This window comes from Macaca thibetana, chromosome 11 (assembly GCF_024542745.1).
Source record: "Macaca thibetana thibetana isolate TM-01 chromosome 11, ASM2454274v1, whole genome shotgun sequence".
Lineage (NCBI taxonomy): Eukaryota > Metazoa > Chordata > Mammalia > Primates > Cercopithecidae > Macaca > Macaca thibetana.
In genome coordinates, this window is record NC_065588.1 from 50260154 (window position 1) to 50280912 (window position 20759).

Below are 20759 nucleotides of genomic sequence, written 5' to 3' on the forward strand. Positions count from 1 at the left end.
GTTGTTCTTTTCCATGTTTAGTGCTTCCTTCAGGAGTTCTTGTAGGGGAGGCCTGGTGGTGACAAAATCTCTCAGCATTTGCTTGTCTGTAAAGGATTTTATTTCTCCTTCACTTATGAAACTTAGTTTGGCTGGATATGAAATTCTGGGTTGAAAATTCTTTTCTTTAAGAATGTTGAATATTGGCCCCCACTCTCTTCTGGCTTGTAGAGTTTCTGCCGAGAGATCTGCTGTTAGTCTGATGGGCTTTCCTTTGTGGGTAACCCGACCTTTCTCTCTGGCTGCCCTTAACATTTTTTCCTTCATTTCAACTTTGGTAAATCTGATAATTATGTGTCTTGGAGTTGCTCTTCTTGAGGAGTATCTTTGTGGCATTCTCTGTATTTCCTGAATTTGAATGTTGGCCTGCCTTGCTAGGGTGGGGGAGTTCTCCTGGATAATATCCTGCAGAGTGTTTTCCAACTTGGTTCCATTCTCCCTGTCACTTTCAGGTACACCAATCAGACGTAGATTTGGTCTTTTCACATAGTCCCATATTTCTTGGAGGCTTTGTTTGTTTCTTTTTACTCTTTTTTCTCTAAACTTCTCCTCTCGCTTCATTTCATTCATTTGATCTTCAATCACTGATACCCTTTCTTCCAGTTCATCGAATTGGTTACTGAAGCTTGTGCATTTGTCACGTAGTTCTCATGCCATGGTTTTCAGTTCTTTCAGGTCGTTTAAGGACTTCTCTACATTGGTTATTCTAGTTAGCCACTTGTCTAATCTTTTTTCAAGGTTTTTAGCTTCTTTGCGATGGGTTTGAACTTCCTTCTTTAGCTCGGAGAAGTTTGATCATCTGAAGCCGCCTTCTCTCAACTTGTCAAAGTCATTCTCTGTCCAGCTTTTTTCCATTGCTGGCGAGGGGCTGCATTCCTTTGGAGGGGGAGAGGCGCTCTGATTTTTAGAATTTTCAGCTTTTCTGCTCTGTTTTTTCCCCATCTTTGTGGTTTTATCTACCTTTGGTCTTTGATGATGGTGATGTACAGATGGGGTTTTGGTGTGGATGTCCCTTCTATTTGTTAGTTTTCCTTCTAACAGTCAGGACCCTCAGCTGCAGGTCTGTTGGAGTTTGCTGGAGATCCACTCCAGACCCTGTTTGCCTGGGTATCAGCAGCGGAGGCTGCAGAAGAGTGAATATTGCTGAATAGCAAATGTTGCTGCCTGATCATTCCTCTGGAAGCTTCATCTCAGAGGGGTACCCGGCCGTGTGAGGTGTCAGTCTGCCCCTACTGGGGGATGCCTCCCAGTTAGGCTACTTGGGGGTCAGGGACCCACTTGAAGAGGCAGTCTGTCCGTTCTCAGATCTCAAACTCCATACTGGGAGAACCACTACTCTCTTCAAAGCTGTCAGACAGGGACATTTAAATCTGCAGAGGTTTCTGCTGCCTTTTGTTTGGATATGCCCTGTCCCCAGAGGTGGAGTCTACAGAGGCAGGCAGGCCTCCTTGAGCTGCAGTGGGCTCCACCCAATTCGAGCTTCCTGGCTGTTTTGTTGACCTACTCAAGCCTCAGCAATGGCAGGCACCCCTCCTACAGCCTCGCTGCAGCCTTGCAGTTAGATCTCAGACTGCTGTGCTAGCAATGAGGGAGGCACCGTGGGCGTGGAACTCTCTGAGCCAGGCACAGGATATAATCTCCTGGTGTGCCGTTTGCTAAGACCCTTGGAAAAGCACAGTATTAGGGTTGGAGTGACCCGATTTTCCAGGTGTTGTGTGTCACGGTTTCCCTAGGTTAGGAAAGGGAATTCCCTTACCCCTTGTGCTTCCCAGGTGAGATGATGCCTTGCCCTGCTTCGGCTCTCGCTCGGTGGGCTGCACCCACTGTCCTGCACCCACTGTCTGACACACCCCAGTGAGATGAACCTGTTACCTCAGTTAGAAATGCAGAAATACCGGTCTTCTATGTCGCTCACGCTGGGAGCTGTAGCTGTAGCCTTCAGCCATCTTGGAACCACCCAACTTTTTATTTTTATTTATTTTGTTTTTATTATTATTTTTTTTTTGAGATAGAGTTTCACTCTTGTTGCCCGGGCTGGAGTGCAATGGCTTGATCTCGGCTCACTGCAACCTCCGCCTCCCAGGTTCAAGTGATTCTCCCACCTCAGCCTCCTGAGTAGCTGGGATTACAGGCATGTGCCACCACACCCAGTTAATTTTGTATTTTTAGTAGAGATGGGGTTTCTCCATGTTGGTCAGGCTGGTCTCGAACTCTCGACCTCAGGTCATCTGCCCACCTTGGCATTATTCCCATTTTTAACATGTGTTTTTCTGATTTTTCTGAGAGTTGAACATCTTTTCATATTTTAGTGACCTTTTAGGTTTCCTCTCCTCTGTGACTTCCCTGTTCATATCCTTTGCTTTTTGTTTGTTTGTTTGTTTGTTTGTTTTTTGAGACAGGATCTCTCTCTGTTGCCGGAGTGCAGTGGTGTGATCTCAGCTCACTGCAGCCTCAAACTCCCAGGCTCAAGTGATCTTTCTGCCTCAGCCTCCCCAGTAGCTGGGATCACAGACATGTGCTGCCACACCCAGCTAATTTTTGCACTTTTTGTAGAGAAGGGATTTCACCATGTTGCCTAGGCTTATCTTGAACTCCTGGGCTCAAGCAATCCTCCCACCTTGACCTCCCAAAGTGCTGGGATTACAGACATGAGCCACCGCACCTGGCCTGCTCATTATTTTTTTAAATTGAATTTTCTTTTTCTTATTGATTTTTAGAGTCCTTCACATATCTTGAATATTAATACTTTGTCTAATATCTACACTGTAAATACCTTCTCTCAGTCTGCGACTTATATATCAGTGATATTTAATGATGTTTTTAAAGGAATGAAGAGTATTTAATTTTAATTTTATAAAATTTTTTCAAACGTTTCCTTATGATTTTGTTTTCTGTGTCACGTTTAGGCAATTATTTCCTAGTCCAAGGTCATACAGGTTTCTCATTCATTCACTTATTTATTTGACAAATATACTGAATGCCTACTGTGTGCCAGGTACTGTTCTAGGCTTGGCAGAAACAACTGTGAGTGAGAGAGACAAAAGGCCCGACCTTAATGACTTAGATTCTAATGTGGGGGAGAGACAATAAACAATAGATAAATAGAAAATAAAACATGAAGAGAGAGTAAGATACAGAGATAAAGAGAAACCAATGGGCTGCTATGTTAGAGTGGTCAGGAAAGGCTTCCCTGAGAAGGCAACATTCAGCAGAAAACAGAATATGATGAGGGAGCAAGAAATGGGAATATCTAAAGAGAAGAACGTTCCAGGCAGGGGAAACAGCAAGTGCAAAGGCCCTAAGATGTTGGCATGCTTGATGGGTTATAGAAGAGTTGAGAAAATTGCTAGTATGGCTAACTGGCATACATAAGGGGAAGAGTGGTAAGTGCTTACTTAGAGAAGTAACCAGGGATTTTATTCTATGATGAGAAGCCACTGGAGGATGTTGAGCAGGGAACTGATTTACTTTACAAATGTTCATTATGACTACTATCATAACATCCAGGAGGCAAAAGCAGAAGCATGTAGACGGGTTAAGAGTTTATCGTTATAGTCTAAATGAAAGGCGATGGTGACTTAGACCAGGGCAGTAGCAAAGGAAATTGTGAGAAGTGGTCAGATTCACACTATACAACATGACCCCAAAAGCACAGGCAACAAAAACAAAAATGGACAAATGAGATTGCATCAAACTTAAAAGTTTCTGTACAATAAGGGAACCAATTAACACAGTGAAGAGACAGCTCATAGATTGGGAGAAAATATTTGCCAATCATATATCAGATAGGGGGCTTATATCCAAAATACATAAGGAACTCAATAATAAGAAAACAAACTACTTGAACTACTCAATAATAAGAAAATAAAAAACTCTATTTAAAAAAAAGCAAAGGATGTGAATAGACATTTCTCAAAAGAAGACATATAAATGGCCATAGATATATGAAAAAATGCACAATATATTTTGAAGTTAGACCTAGTAAGATTTTCCAATGGATTTGATGAGGATGATAGCACTATTTTCTTAAATGGGAATATTGCAGGAGGAGAAGTGTTAGCGGAAAAATGAATACTTTGTTTTTGAACATGCTAATTTTGAGATGCCTATTACAGGTCTAAGTTGAAACTTTTTTTTTTTTTTTTTTTTTTTTTTTTTTTTTTTTTTGAGACAGGATCTTGCTCTGTCATCCAGGCTGGAGTGCAGAGGCACAATCATAGCTCACTGCAACCTCGAACTCCCGGGCTAAGTGACCTTCCCGCCTCAGCTTCCCGAGTAGCTGGGACTATACAGATGCATGCCACTGTGCCTGGCTACGTTTTTAATTTTTTTTTTTTTTTTTGAACTCCTGCGCTCAAGCAATCCCCCTGCCTTGGCCTCCCAAAGTGCTGGGATTACAGGTGTGAGCCACCTTGTCCAGCCACCCAAATTGAAATTTTGAACTGAATGTTGAATATATGAGTGTGGAGTTTAGGGAATAGAGATGTAAATTTGAAAGTCACTGGCATAATGTTCTTGCCTTAAATTCTCATATATTTTCCTTTAAAAGTTCTGTGCTTTTTTTCTTTCTTCCTTCCTTTCTTTCTTCCTTCCTTTCTTTCTTTCTTTCTTTTTTCTTTCTCTCTCTCTTTCTTCTCCTTCCTTCCTTCCTTCCTTCCTTCCTTCCTTCCTTCCTTCCTTCCTTTCTTCCTTCCCTCTCTCCTTCCTTCTTTCTTTCTTTTTTTTTTTTTAATGGAGTTTCACTCTTGTTGCCAAAGCTGGAGTGCAATGATATGATCTCGGCTAACTGCAACATCCACCTCTTGGGCACAAGCGATTCTCCTGCCTCAGCCTCCCTAATAGCTGGGATTACAGGTGCCCGCCACCATGCCCAGCTAATTTTTGTATTTTTAGTAGAGATGGGATTTCACCATGTTGATCGGGGTGGTCTTGAACTCCTAACCTCAGGTGATCCACCTGCCTGGGCCTCCCAAAGTGTTGGGATTACAGGCGTGAGCCAACACGCCTGGCCTGCTTTTGCTTTTTCATGTTTAGGTCTTTAATCCAGTTGGAATTAATTTTTTTATATAGTAAAAGAAAAAGATTTAACTCTCCCCTCCCTGTGCCCATGAGTAGCCTTTCCCCCACTGGTTTGAAATGTCACATATCAGATTTAAACAGCACAGATCTGTTTTCTGGGTTCTCTATTCTTTTAAGTTAGTCAATTTACTATCAAATGTTCATTATCACTGTTATCATAATATCCAGCAGGGAAAAATGGAAGCAAGAAGACTGGTTAAGAGTTTATTGCTATAGTCTAAATGAGAAGTGATAACTTAGAAGAGGGTCTGTGCAAATACTACAGTGTCTTAATCATTATATGATTCGATCAGGGCTTAGTGCAAGAACAGGAACAACTCTAGATATTTCAAGCAGAAAGGAATTTACTACAGGGAAGTTGATGCATACAGAGTTGTTGGAAAGGCCAAAAAGAGCAGGGGTCACATATGGCTCACCCATTCAGTCTTGTAAGAGGGCACCCCAGCCTCACAAGGTGTTGTCTCCCAGCTGGCTGTGTAACCCTCTTCATTAGACCATTCTACCATTCCATAGTGTCAGCTGGGATTACAGGCATGAGCCACCGCACTTGGCCCTCTAGGTATCTTAAAGTCAATTTTATCTCACATTATAGCATCTATTCTGGCCAGGCGCAGTGGCTCAGGGCTGTAATCCCTGCACTTTGGGAGGCTGAGGCGGGCGGATCACCTGAGGTCAGGAGTTCAAGATCAGCCTGGCCCATATAGTGAAACCTTCTCTACTAAAAATACAAAAAAATTAGCCGACTGTGGTGGCACATGCCTGTGATCTCAGCTACTCGGGAGGCTGAGGTGGCAGAATCGGCTTGAACCGGGGAGGTGGAGGTTGCAGTGAGCTGAGATGAGCACCATTGCACTCCAGCCTGGGCAACAGAGTGAGTTTCCGTCTCAAAAAAAAAAAAAAAAAAAAGATTTATTCCAGTGAGGGCAAAAACACTGCCTTCTGCATGATGGAGGGGGACCACTATAATCAACTCGCCTTGGCTGGTCCCCTTGGTTAGAACACCATATGGCTCGTTATTGGTCTCTGCTATTGGCAGATTATCTCTTAGGAGACATAATAGCAAGATCTGCCTTGGTGAGAGAATGTCTGTTTTGTTGAGCCCAGGCATAATTTCCAACTTGCCATCACAGCTACTGTGCTAATGAGTCCTTTTAGCAATCACTGGGTGGCTTGATAAAGAGGCTGGCTGACATTTGCAGAACCAGGTCATCTTGTCCACCCAATTACCAAGACCTGTCAGTGCCCTTTGGTGAGTGAATATTCACCAATTTGTAGTTTTGTTGAATCTCCCTCGTGTATTTTTGTTTCCTCATTTTCACTCTTACATTAATTATTTCTTTCCATCTTTTTTGGTGGCAAGGGGAGGTTGCCGTGACATTATTTTTGTAATTTCTTGAGTTGGGATCTTAGCTCTGTTTTTTCTGTCTTCTTTTCTAATGTATTACGGCTATAAATCTACTTTAACTGCTACTTTAGCTGGATTCCACATTTTTTAAAGATAGTTTTTTTAAAACAGTTTTAGGTTCACAGCAAAATTGAGAGGAAGGTAGAGAGATTCCCCATATAACCCCTGCCCCATACATGCATAGGCTCCCCCCTTATGAAAATCCCTCACCAGAGTGGTGGATTTGCTATAATTGGTAAACTTATATCAACACATCATAATCACCCAAAGTCCATAGTTTGCATTAGGGTTTGCTCTTGGTGCTATTTCCACACATTTTGATTGCATATTTTCTTTATTGTTCAGTCTACATTTTATCTAATTTCCATTATTAATTATGTTTTGAAATCTGTTCTTAAATTTCCAGGCATTGGGAATTTTACCTTTCTGTTATTGATATCTAAATTAATTGTGTTCGGAGACATGTGGCCTGTATAATACTGATTCTTTTTATTTGTTGAGATTTGTTTTGTGATCCAGTGCATGGCCAATTTTAGAAATGTTCTCTATGTTCTTTAAACAAATATTTATTCTCTAACTGCTGCATAAGGGATTCGATGTACATCTATCAGAACATGCTTATTAATTGTGTTATTCAAATCTCCCATGTCTCTACTAATTTTTGGCTGCCAATCTATCAATATACTAGAGAGCCAAGACTTTTAAAATCTTCAACTATCATGGTGAATTTTGCAATTGCTCCTTTTTGAAAAAAAAAAAAAATTTTTTTTTTTGATGGAGTTTCGCTCTCTTTGCCCAAGCTGGAGTGCAATGGCGCATGCGATCTCAGCTCACCGCAACCTCCGCCTCCCAGGTTCAAGCGATTCTCCTGCCTCAGCCTCCTGAGTAGCTGGGATTACAGATATGTGCCACCATGCCCAGCTAATTTTCTATTTTAGTAGAGATGGGGTTTCTCCATGTTGATCAGGCTGGTCTCGAACTCCTGACCTCAGGTGGTCCGCCCGCTTTGGTCTCCCAAAGTGCTGGGACTACAGGTGTGAGCCACTGCGCCCAGCCTGCAATTGCTTCTTATAGTTTTGTTTCATATACCTGAAGTGGTTACATCAAGGTAAAGAATTGCTATATCTTCCTGGTGAACTGTTACTTTTATGGTTATATAGTAACTACATTTTTAAAATCTTAAAGTCTTATTTTTTATTGTGGCACAATATACATAAAATATAATTTGCCACTTTACCATGTTTAAGTGTGCAGTTCAGTGACATTACTACACACAGGCATATTGTTGTGCAGCTGTCACACTATCCACTTGCAGAATGTTTTCTCATCTTAAACTAAAACTCTGTATGCACTAAACACGAACTCCCCATTATACTCTCCTCCCAGCCCTAGTATTCACTATTCTATATATCTTAATACAAATTTTTTTGGATAAAGATAGAGTCTCACTCTGTTCCCCAGGCTGTCCTGAAATTCCTGGCCTTGGCCGGGCGCGGTGGCTCAAGCCTGTAATCCCAGCACTTTGGGAGGCTGAGACGGGCAGATCACGAGGTCAGGAGATCGAGACCATCCTGGCTAACACGGTGAAACCCCATCTCTACTAAAAAAAAAAATACAAAAAACTAGCCGGGTGTGGTGGCGGGCGCCTGTAGCCCCAGCTACTCCGGAGGCTGAGGCAGGAGAATGGCGTGAACCCGGGAGGCGGAGCTTGCAGTGAGCTGAGATCCGGCCACTGCACTCCAGCCTGGGCGACAGAGCGAGACTCCGTCTCAAAAGAAAAAAAAAAAAAAGAAATTCCTGGCCTCAAGTGCTGGGATCCTCCTGTCTTGGCCTCACAAAATGCTGAGATTACTGGCGTGAGCCACCACACTTGGCCCTCTATATATCTTAAAGTAAATTTCGTCTCATATTAATATAGCAATACTATCTGATTTGTTATCTTTTTCCATTTTTTTTACTCTCAGCCGTTCTGTGTTATTATGACTTATAACAGCACATAACTAAAAGTTTTTATCCTGTCTGACAATTCTGATCTTTTAACTGGAGAGTTTAGTTCATTTACACTTGTTGAGTTTACTGACAAATTTTGTTTTATTATACCATCTTATTTTGTGCTAATATTTTCCATGTGTCTCTCTTCCTGCTTTCTACTGAAATGAAAGTTTTTAAAATTCATTTTCTCCTTTATTGCAAGTTATATATATTATATTTCTATTTATTTCATGATTTGCCTTAATTTTAAATTAAAAATAATCATAATGGCTTAATCAATGCTTCTACTATCCTTATAAATAATTCAAGAATCTTGGAATACCTTAATTACATATCTCTCATTACATATGTTGTTGTAGTTGAGTATAATAATGTCATCTTATTTTCGTGTTCCCAAATTAACCACTGTTGTTATTATTTGTACAGTCAATGCTTGTTTAGATATACTCACATGTTTTCCAATGTCTTTATTCACCCTAAGTGTTTTCCAAGCTCCAATTTTTATCTCATTTCTTTCTTGTGGGTGGAAATTTTCATCAGCAAATTTCCTGAAGAAAATTTTTTCAGTGAAAGTTTATTTGTGATAAGAAATCTGTCTTGTTTGTCTGGAAATTTATTTATTTTATTTCTACTCTTGAATGATAGTATAGCTGAACGAAGAATGCTTGATGGGTTTTTCACTCTGCACTTTGAATAAATTATTCATTGTCACCTGTTCTGTATTGTTGATTTTGTAAAGTCTATTGTGAATATAATTGCTTTTATATTGAATGTCTTTTTCTCTCTGACCTTAGAATTATTTCATTCATGGCAATATATATGGGTATAAATTTAGTTTAATTGATCCTGCTGAGGACTTGTATTATCTAAATCTGAGGATTCATGTCTTCTATTAATTCTGGTAAATTTTCACCCATAATCTCTTTGAATGTTGCCTCCCCCAGTTTTCCTTGTTCTCTCCCCCAAGAACTTGTAATATGTCTACATTGTACCTTCTTACTCTCCAGGGTTTTTTTTTTTTTTTTTTTTTTAGCCTCTAATATTTCCTACCTTTTTATCTGCTTGTGCAATCTACTAGAAAATTTCATCATAACTCTCTTGCAATCATAATTCTCTTGTTAACTATTCCTAGATCTCTTTTTAGTCATCCATTTATGTTTTTTTTTCTTTTCTTTTCTTTTCTTTTTTTATTTTTATTTTTATTTATTTATTTATTTTTTTTTTTGAGACAGAGTTTCGCTCTGTCGCCCAGGCTGGAGTGCAGTGGCCGGATCTCAGCTCACTGCAAGCTCCGCCTCCTGGGTTCACGCCATTCTCCTGCCTCAGCCTCCCGAGTAGCTGGGACTACAGGCGCCCGCCACCTCGCCCGGCTAATTTTTTGTATTTTTTAGTAGAGATGGGGTTTCACCGTGTTAGCCAGCATGGTCTCGATCTCCTGACCTCGTGATCCGCCCATCTCGGCCTCCCAAAGTGCTGGGATTACAGGCTTGAGCCACTGCGCCCGGCCCTTTTTTAATTTTTTTTTGAGACAGAGTCTCACTCTGTTACCAGTTCGGAGTACAGTGGCGTGATCTCAGCTCACTGCAACCACTGCCTCCTCTGTTTAAGTGATTCTTGTGCCTCAGCCTCCCCAGTAGCTGGGGCTATAGGCGTGCACCACCATGCCTGGCTAATTTTTTGTATTTTTAGTGGAGACGGGGGTTTTGCCATGTTGGCCAGGCTGGTCTTGAACTCCTGGCCTCAAGTGATCTGACTGCCTTGGACTCCATTTAGTTTCTTTTTAAACTTAAAAAAATTTGAAGTATAACACACATATATAAAAGCACATAAAACATAAATGTATTATTTAAATAATTACTGTAGCTGAGTTACAGATCAAGAAATAAAATGTTGCCAGACTCCGAGTGCCCTCTATGCACCGCTTACTGACCACAGCTCTCTTCCTTTCCACTAAAGGTAACCATAATCCTGACATTTATGGGAATCATGTCTTTCCTTTAAAAAAAAAAAAACTTCTACCACATTCCCGACAATTAATATGCATTCTTAAACAATATAGTTTATCTTCTTCTTTTCTGAACTTTTCTAGTTTTTTGAGACAGGGTCTCTCTCTGTTGCTCAGGCTGGAGTGCAGTGGTGCAATCATGACTCACTGCAGCCTCGTCCTCCTGGGCTCAAGCAGTCCTCCCACCTCAGCCTCCCAAGTAGCTGGGATTACAGGCACACTCCACAACTCCTAGCTAATTTTTGTGTTTTTTGTAGAGATGAAGTTTCGCCATGTTGCCCAGGCTGGTCCTGAACTCCTGAGCTTAAGCAATCTGCTCGCTTCTGCCTCCCAAAGTGCTGGGGTTACAGGTATGAACCACTGCACCCAGCCTTCTTTTCTGAACTTTTAAAAATAATAAAAACTGTATGTAAGTTTTTGTGTCCTGATATTTTGACCAATATTATATATTAATTATTCACGTCTGTTGTTGTGTTTGGCAGATGCTCATTCATTTTTGTGTGTTTATAAAATATTTTACTGTCTCACATACTAAATATTTAGCTATTTTACTGCTACAAACATTTTTTGTTTCCAGTTTGGAGCTGTTACGAACAATGCTGCTATGAACATTATGGTATCTGCTTAGTCCATTTTGTGCTGCTATAACGGAATCCGTGAGACTGGGTAATTACAAAAAACAGAGATTTATTTCTTATAATTGTAGAGCCTGTGAAGTCCAAGGTCAAGGGGCCCACAACTAGTGAGGGCCCTCTTGCTCAGTCATCTCATGGCAGAAGATGGAAGGGCAAGAGAGCAGGGGTACTGAACTCATCCCTTTATCAGAAACTGCTCCTGAGATAACTAACCAACTCTTACAATAACACCATTAATCCACTCATGAGGGCAGAGCCCTTATGGCCTAATCATCTCTTAAAGGTCCCACCTCTCAACACTGTTGCATTGTTCATTTCAACACATGAACTTTGGATGACACATTCACACCATAGCAATACCTGCATACTAGTGCATACAGGTGTGCATTTTTATAGGTTACATACTTAGAAATACAATTGTTGGGTCCCAAGGTATGCATGCCTTCAATTTTTTTTTTTTTTTTTTTTGAGACGGAGTCCCGCTCTGTTGCCCCGGCTGGAGTGCAGTAGCACAATCTCGGCTCACTGCAAGCTCTACCTTCTGGGTTCACGCCATTCTCCTGCCTCAGCCTCCCGAGTAGTTGGGAATACAGGCGCCCGCCACCACACCCAGCTAATTTTTTGTATTTTTTTTAGTAGAGACGGGGTTTCATCCAGGTTAGCCAGGATGGTCTCGATCTTCTGACCTTGTGATCCACCCGCCTCAGCCTCCCAAAGTGCTGGTATTACCAGCGTGAGCCACCGCGCCCGGCCGCATGCCTTCAATCTTATTGGATAACACCAGACTGTTTTTCAAAGTTGTACTAAATTACACTCCTGTCAACAGTATATGAGCAACCCCATCCCTCAACAATCTTATCAGTGCTTGGTGTTATTGTTTATCTGATCTTTTACTTTAACCCAGTGTGGTGGGTGCATAACAGTATCTCATGTAGCTTTACTTTTTTCTAATGAGTAATTTCATAAATTGACAATTAAATGATAACTTCTATCCACTTGATTTTTATTCTTAGCGACTCTCCTAGATATGGTCTATGGGCATTCAGCATCCTTCTCATTCTCTTCTATTTACCATTTCATATAAGAGAATCTAGAAAGCAAAACCAGCGAATACCTACTTACATTTCCCAGGTTTGGGATACAAATTAGTTTCCACCAAAAAGATGTACTCATGAAAAATTTAGAGTGTAGAAACAAGGTGGGGGCCATCTTTCTGAAGCATCACTTTTAGTGCTGCATCTATCTTTGCTAATGTGAAAGGCAGGTGTAATAATGACAATAAGTTGACCTGGACTTGCACTCCTCCAGCCCATTCGATGATGTGTAAGCACCTAATTCCCTGCTGTTTAAAATATGTGGAGAAATTTCTTTTCAATCTGGACTCTGACTGATACAATGACAATTGTACTTCACCTAATTTAAGATACTCTCAAAGGTAAGAAGCACCATTATTTCACTGACACTAAGAAAGCCAGTGTTGCAATGAAACTATGACAACTGCTTTCTTGACACTTACAATTTTCCTCTATTTAAAGAGTTATTTTATTTTATTTTATTTGGAGATGCATTTTGCTCTGCCACCCCGGCTGGAGTGTAGTGGCACAATCACAGCTCACTGTAGCCTTGAATTCCTGGGCTCCAGCAATCCTCCCATGTCAGCCTCTCATAGTGCTGGGATTACAGGCATGAGCCACTGTGCCCAGCCTAAAGAGTCACTTTAGACTTTAGACATAGGTTTTATAATTTATAATTTATCATCTCTCCCTTTACCAGTGAACAGATTTTTCCTATCCTTTATTTGGGCTGAACTTTGATTCTTATTTCTACATGACCATTAAAACCCTTTGGTTACCAAGATCAGCAACTACCTCTAAATACTCCAGGGAAGCTCCAGGATCAGCTCCCACATTTGCCATCCAGGTTTTTAGTTCTCTTCTTATTTTTGGTTCCTTGGAGGATTTTTCTTTTTTTTCTATCAAGCTCAGCTGTGCATTTAAAAGAAAATTTTGTATTTTGGCCACTGTTTCTAGGTGCTTTATAGTAAAATATTCTAGTTTGTTATAATGCTGGAAACACAAGCCCATCTCATTATTATGTACTATAACATTTCCATTTAACAAATGAGAAAATTAAGGCTCATAGAAGTTAAATAATTTCTCCAAATTCATACAGATAAAAAGTTGTGGGACCAAGATTCAAACTGAGATCTTTTGGGTCTAAAACGCATTCTCTTAGCGTTGAACCACACCTAGGAAGCCTTGCTTTAAATTTTCTGATACTACAGTGATCATTTGCATACTTCCAGCTAATTGAATGATTGCATTCCTATCTATTATAACCGATTTGAGTTAATTTGTACTTCACCAAAATGCCACAATGAAACTTTGAGGAATTTCTCACTGTGATATTTTTTAAATAGACTTCTGGGCTTGGAAACCACTTTAAAGGGGCATCTTGCCATCCGCTGGCTTCAGACAGAGCCAACCTCCAGCCATTATTCACAGTCTTTGATAGATGATCATTTCCCTGGGATCTCAGGTACAATAGAAGACAAACTATAAATTTTTTAAATCAAGCTCTTGGGCTTAGTGAGTTTCACTGGCAGGGTTTTTTTTCTTCCTTAATTCCAAACTTATTCTCTCCTTCTGCACCTTCAGCCACTCTGTCCACGGGAGAGGGACAAAAGAGCTTTCCTTGCCCTCTTTACATAGCATATCTGCCCCTCCCCATTACTGAGTAATCACATACTCCTATGGGATTACTCAGATCCTTTCAGCTTTCTCTTCTTTCCTCCTTTTTGGTCATGAATTTTGTCCTTGGCTGTAACTCCTGCTGAGTTATCTCCCATTAATGATGCTGACATACAGGACCCAGATAAAGTGCTATATAAATGCTAAGTAATCACAGCCAGGCTTGACTTTGTGATACAGGTTATCTCAGGCTGCTGTGTTATGAGATCAGCCCCCTGTTGACATTCAAGATGAAGTTTACCAGCTGCAAACCCTTTTTTTGCGATGGAATATTGTGACAAGTGCTAATGCTCTACCAGGGGCCTTGAAAAGAAAGCATGTGGGCCTGTTGGAGGGTGGAGAGGGAGAGCATTAGGACAAATACCTAATGTATGCGGGGCTTGAAACCTAGATGATGGGATGATAGGTGCAGCAAACCGCAAATCACCATGGCACATGTATACCTATGTAACAAACCTATATGTTCTGCACATGTATCCTGAGACTTAAAGTGAAATAAAATAAAATAATAAAAAAAGAAAAGAAAGAATGCTATTATTTGACGGTCTGTTTTTCAATATACGCATACATGTGGAATATTAAGGTATACTGATATATACTATAGACTTTCAGAATGTGGCCACTCCAGGAGACCTAAGCAAATTCTCTTGCTGGGTATTGGGGATGAGGGTGAGAGAGACCCAGAGAGAAAAGGGCCCAAGCATCTCTTATAGTGGAAGTGGGCACACCCACAACAGACAAAAAGTGGATCCGCTTAAAATGTTAAAAAAAAATGGTTTTGACTCCCCAATGTCAAACGGCCAATGTACTTAATTTTTTTCACTGACTTAACTAAATCATCTCATTGTTGTGACATTGTGTAACTACTGTCATAATCAAAGCACTGATTCCAAGATTTGTGTGAAACAGGTGATTACAGACCTGTTCGTTCTCAGGTTTTGAAAGACAAACTTTTCTGTCATTAACTCCTTAGTCCTTACAATGTCAAAAATTGTATTTGGAGTTTTGTCATTAGAAAACAGAACTGGAACATTGTTTGGACATTTTGTAGACAATTGTGGTCATCCTCTGTTTTTCTGGGCACTTGGATAATATGTGTGAAAGAGAGAGACAGAGAGAGAGATCTTATATATATGTATATATATGTGTGTGTGTGTGTGTGTGTATCCTAAGACTATAGCTAGAAGACACTTTAGATTTTATAGACAACTCTCACACTTAATAAGGAATAATCAGTCAGACAGATGACTTACTGAAGAATATTTTGCTATTAGGAGACAGACGTGGACTAATAATCCATTATCTTTTGACTCTAGCAGAGTTCAGTGCACTTTCCTCTACGGTACACAGGCTAGTAGGGGCTAGAGACTGGGACTAATATTCCCAGTCAATACTTTCAGAAAATGAGGCATTATGTTGTTTGAAGGAGTTGGTAAGCTGGCATTCTTTCTTATAGACAAAAGAATAGATAAGATGATTTAAATGCCATTTCAAATCTACTTTCCTCTTAAGTCTTTCCTACAGCATACCTATGAAATGGAAAGCAGTTATTAAATAGAATTTGTGTCTTTTCCATATGTAAAATGATATGTCTTTGTATATGTGTACTTCTAATATTCATACGAACATTATTCAACATCTGCATGTGTGTATGTGCATATGGTATAGATGGCTTTGTATTGTTTTCCTCCATGGGTGTATATTACTCAGACCCTCTCATGAGTCTGCCTACTAATTTAATGTATTATTTTACTGTTACTTCATTTCCATACTTTTCTGAAGTGCTTCAGATGCAGCCCAATCAGAACTTATAAACACATGTGCAAGCAGCCTTACACACAAACACACACATGCACACAAGGAGACATATATAGACATGTGCTACCACACATTCCCTAGATCTTCCCTGCATACCCCTGCTATAGCTGGACAGACATTATTGTCACTTCAGGCTGGAACAAGTGAAGCAGGCTGCTTTTTCTGTTTATGCTGTACAGCTGACGACAGATAACTGCATCAGCCTCATCTGCTTAGACTTTACCTCTTTTCTAAAGGGTGGCCAGAACAAAAGCTTCTTCCTATCAGCATTTTTGCCAGAAACACCTTTTCCCAGAAATCCCTGTTTGGTTCATCCTATCCTGCCAGATTTACAGTTCCTCGGCTTCCCAGCCTCTTTTCCCTGACTCCCTAATATAGAATTTCTGCTCAGCCAGATGAGTGCCTTCTCCCCAGCAACATATACCTTGTCCTCTCCAGGCTCTAAACTGCACAAGCCATTGCCCAACCTGGGACACAAGTCTTTTCCTACTTCTCCCTTGGGCCCCATTTCTGCTCTCCTCCCCAAGTGTTTCTCCCCTCTGAGGGGATAACTGCCTTGTCTGATTCATCTCGCTTCTGCTGCACCTCCTGCTCCTCCTCCCGCCTGCATTGATGTCCCTCATTTCTCTTGTTACTCAATCTTCTCACTTTTCTTTCTGCCTGGGTCCTGAGTATATGTTCCATCTCCCTGCACAGATGGGGTGTGGCTCCCCACATGCAGGAATTGGCTTTGTCTCTTGTTTCCTGGTGCTCCCCTCCCCCAGCCCAGGCAATGCCTTGTTCCTGACAGAGTGTTGACTGACAGACTGGCTGGAGTTGAAGCTCAGCCTTAATACTTCTCCAATCTCTTTTCTTAATTAATTTGATGTGTTTGGCATCACCTCTGCTGCTGGAGGGGTATTTTCTAGGAAGCAGAGGAGTGTCGGAGGCCTTGCTCCTTTTCCTTCCTTTCTCAGATAGACTAGTATTTCAACCTGACAGCTCCCAGCCGGTCCTCTGGCTATGGAGCATTGAGTATTTATTTTCCTGATGTTTTTATTCCAAAGTCTTTGCCAGGGTCATGTTGTTGAAATCTGCCAAGTGACAGCAGCCCCTGACCCTGCTACTGAATCCGAACACATATTACAGGTACAGCTGTTGTCAGAAAATTACAGAAGCCAAAGGCAAAAACAGAGGCCTTGAGAGGTCATCTTGGATATGCCCCTGTCTCCAGTCTAGTTTCTGCTCAGGTAAATTAGAAGAGATCTAGTTTCAAAGTGCTACACAAGGGAAACGGATGTGCCACTCTTTAATCCCACTCCATTATCTAGCAGTTCCCACCGTCAGAATGTGTTTCGTTGTATGGACCCACAACCTCTCTTTGAATGCCAGGCGCTTTCCACTTCTGTTGTTGCCAGAAAGTGGATGATGATTAATATAATCCACTATATACTTGAAAAAGAAAATTAGATTAGAAATAATCCAGAGAAAGTGGTCATCCATGACCAAGTGGTCATTCATGATGGATAATTCAATCTTCAACTCAATCTACATTCTTTCCAAAGACCAGAGTAATTTCCAGACTGACTTAGCTGTTAACCATGAACATCCAAAATCCTCCCTGGCTCACAGTGGTAAGTAGGTTTCCAAGTTTGGATTAGTCTTACCCCGAGATTTAAATGTTTTTTTGTCTGCCCACATCCCACTCTATGGCTCTTCCCCCAGCCCAGGCTGAGAGAGTGCTGGTGCCACTCAATGGTGTCCACACATAATAAGGGTCTGTGTAATGCCAAGCAACTGGTTGTAAGTGAGAGAAAAATGTTATCTGGCTAATCCATCCACTTGTTAACATATATTTGGATATTTGGAAATAATCCAATGAAGGACTGAAGTTTTCCTTTGTCAGCATGTAGACAGTCCTAAAATATTGTAGTCAAGCAGTGTCCCTAGACAAAGTTAACTGCATCATTAACACTTCTTTTTTTCACTTGGCATGCTATATCTGACAGGCTTTCTCCCCACCTGGTGACCCAACGCTGGCCTGCGTGGCTTGGCACTTATTATAAAGAGAGATGCCAATGTCTCAAAAGTGCCAGAGAGTCTGCCAGGCAGCCTGACTATAAGGCAGCTGCTGTGATTTCCATAAGAGAATAAGCAGAATGCAAAACAAAACTGCAAGAATGAGGCTGCCCAGTTCTTGGTGTTGGCAGGGGTCATAAAAGCAGGAACTCATTTCCTCATCTCCTGCGACTGAGTCTAGCCTACATATCCAGGGTCTAGGAGGGACAAATTTGGGTGAACCAATGCAAAAGAATGTATTCTCATCACCTTTGGAAAAAATGCTTTTGTGTCAGCCGTTTTTCCAAGGGACCAACTGGAGCTATTACCATACAGTCTAGTGAAACAAATCATGGTTCTTTACTTAGATCTGGAAATATATCAAACTGAATAATTCAGAAAATCTATGGTTTTGGCAGTGAGTTGCCAAAACTCTGCTTTATTTGGTGTTATGCAGTTTCCACTATAGTAGCCCTGATCTAGTTGGTTTATCTCTACAACTCAAACAACTAGAAAACTGTTTGAGCCAATCCTTCACTCTCTTCATCCCTTGAAACCCTAGTGAGTCTGAAACAACAGATAAGCGTGGGGGGGAAGAAGAGAAACACAAGGTTAAAAAATAAAAAAGCAAAAATTACCCCTGTTTCCTTCTACATACATCTAGGCTAAAGCAACCCTGAGCGAGGGAAGGAAGAAAATATTACATTAAACTGAGCTCAGAATCTTGAAGCTCCATTGCACTGGACATTCTCCCTAAGATTTGAAATTGTGTATGTGACTTGAAGTTGTTATAGGATTGTCTATTACCAAAGAGCAGGCAGAACAGTCTTAGGGCCCCCTGGAGTTTTAGTCCAAGAGCCAAGAAGTGTTAGCTAACATCCATTGACATTGATAAAGGGTGATAGAATACAAAAATGAAATTGCTTTTTGCCTTTTAAAGAGGATGTGTTAGTAAAGGATGGACTGGGATATGACAGTAAATAAACCACAAAACATACAGTCACTTAAACACAATAGAAACTTATTCCTCCCTCAGGTAAAGTCCTAGGCAGATGATTCTTGCCCGTGGGTGGCTGCCCTCTCCATGCGCTTCAGGGATCCAGGTTCTTCCTATCGAGTGTCTAATCTATTCCCTAGGGCGCCATGGTGGGCACCCTCACAGAGGAAGAGGACAGAGAGCACGGAGGAGGATGGGAACACATCCACTTGTTAACAGCTTTGGTCAGGAAATGGCACATGCATTCCATTAATTAGAACTAAGTCACACAGCCATATGAAACTGCAAAAAAAACTGGGGGTGTAGTCCAGCTGTGGTCCCAGGATTTGGAGGGAGCAGTTGCTATATCTTTATAATGGTTGAAATTTTACTGGCTTCTGTGTCCAGTGGCAAATTTGGACACAGAAGATCCTCATGGGGTACCAGAGGTTCAACCATCATAGGCAGCAACCTTATGAGAGTACTTCTTTCTCCAAAAGGAAGGTCATCATTCCCCAAAGGGACTTTTCTCCGAATGGTGCAGGTTGATGGATGGCGGGGATAAAAGGGACTGGGAGAGAAAAGGACTTCTGTGAAAAACCAGAGCAAAGGTAGCCATGCTCAGTTGCCTCTTAAAGCTAAGGAAGGCTCCTGTAGCTTTACTACTGAGACCTACTCGCAGATTTGTTCCTTCCCCTGGTGGAACTTCCCATCTCTTGTGTAATGAATATGCACCTGAAACTCCTAGGTCTCAGAGAGCCTGGAAGTAAACACGACCCTAAAAAATCCTTGCTACCGAAAACAATCCAGTAAAATGTGCCATTGGACACAGAAGCCAGTAAAATCCATGAAGGCAGAAGAATTGCCTGGCCCTTCAACCCCAAATAAAATAAACATATTTTACATCTTATTAATTCCAAAACTGGATTCAATTTTTTAAAGTGCCGCATTCTGATGAGATCAGAAGACACATCTGGCAGGGATGAGGTCATTACAAGAAGAGTTTGACTATTTATAATAATAATAATAATAATAATAAAACACCCGCCACCCTTGGATTCTCACTGGGGTGGGGAGCGAAGAGCTTTGCAGGACCCATCAAGGAAAGCAAAGATTCCGGCAACACAATTCCCCCTGTTAACTATATTCCTGGCCTCTAGGTCGCTATTTAAAATAAAAGGGCATCTCCATTCTCCCCCAGAGGTACCGTTCTACAGTCACACTCACTATTTTATCCATGTCTGTGTGCAGTGAGCATTTTTCTGTTCTTCTAGTTTCACTGGAGTTTTATTTTATGCACCCTTCCCCTGCCCCATTTCTTGAGACCAGCTGGACCACATGCTGGAAAAACAAAACAGAAGAGAGGGGAAGGTCCCTCAGATTCCAAAGCAGAATACAACCAAGGCTTCCTAAGTAAATGAAAAGGACTTGGAGAAGACATAACCCTTCAGTGTAGACACTTAAGTTGAAATTTCTGCCCTGTCGTTCCAATGCCATGATGGAGAAGGACCCCCATAATCGCCTTTGGCGTGTGCAGCTCTGAGCGTTACAACGATGCAAAGTGCGGTCTTTGGAGGCTGCGGGAGTCAGTAATCCCTCAGTTCACTCTCGCCGTTCCTTTCTCCAGTCTGCGCGAAAGCCAGGTCGGAGGGCTTCGAAGATGGGGGACCCGAGATGCGCACCAGTGGCGGGAAACAAGCTGGCTTAGTTGGCTGGGCTGCGTCCCCTCGCCACCCCCCGCCCGCCCGCCCGCCGCTTCGGCCTCCGGAGAAGCCTGGAGAAGGGGCCTGCTCCTCTTGAAAAATGGCTTTTGGGGGTGGTAGGTTCTCGGGAGGGCGACTGGCGGAAAGTGACTTGCCGCGGCTTCGAGTAGACTTTGGTGCGGGACCCAACTCCTGGAGAAGGCGGGGAGCGCTGGGCGGATGCCTGGCCCCAGTGAGGCGCCAACACCTACAAGTTCCGCTCTGAGTGTTTGAAAATGCAAGTTTCTCTCGGATTGATTTTTTTTTTCCTTTAAATGTAT

The 20759-nt window shown here is 41.6% G+C and overlaps 4 protein-coding genes across 13 annotated transcripts in view; 1 reads left to right on the forward strand and 3 right to left on the reverse strand.

Annotated features, from left to right (window-relative positions):
- LOC126931116 (cyclic AMP-dependent transcription factor ATF-7) overlaps positions 1–20759 on the reverse strand; it is a 468437-nt gene that overhangs the window by 420141 nt on the left and 27537 nt on the right. The window lies entirely within an intron of this gene.
- Positions 1–20759, reverse strand: part of ATP5MC2 (ATP synthase membrane subunit c locus 2) — a 497231-nt gene that overhangs the window by 254197 nt on the left and 222275 nt on the right. The gene's annotated exons all lie outside the window — the stretch shown is intronic.
- The window catches only part of CALCOCO1 (calcium binding and coiled-coil domain 1), a 394782-nt gene that overhangs the window by 206647 nt on the left and 167376 nt on the right, over positions 1–20759 (reverse strand). The gene's annotated exons all lie outside the window — the stretch shown is intronic.
- HNRNPA1 (heterogeneous nuclear ribonucleoprotein A1) overlaps positions 1–20759 on the forward strand; it is a 414942-nt gene that overhangs the window by 29112 nt on the left and 365071 nt on the right. The gene's annotated exons all lie outside the window — the stretch shown is intronic.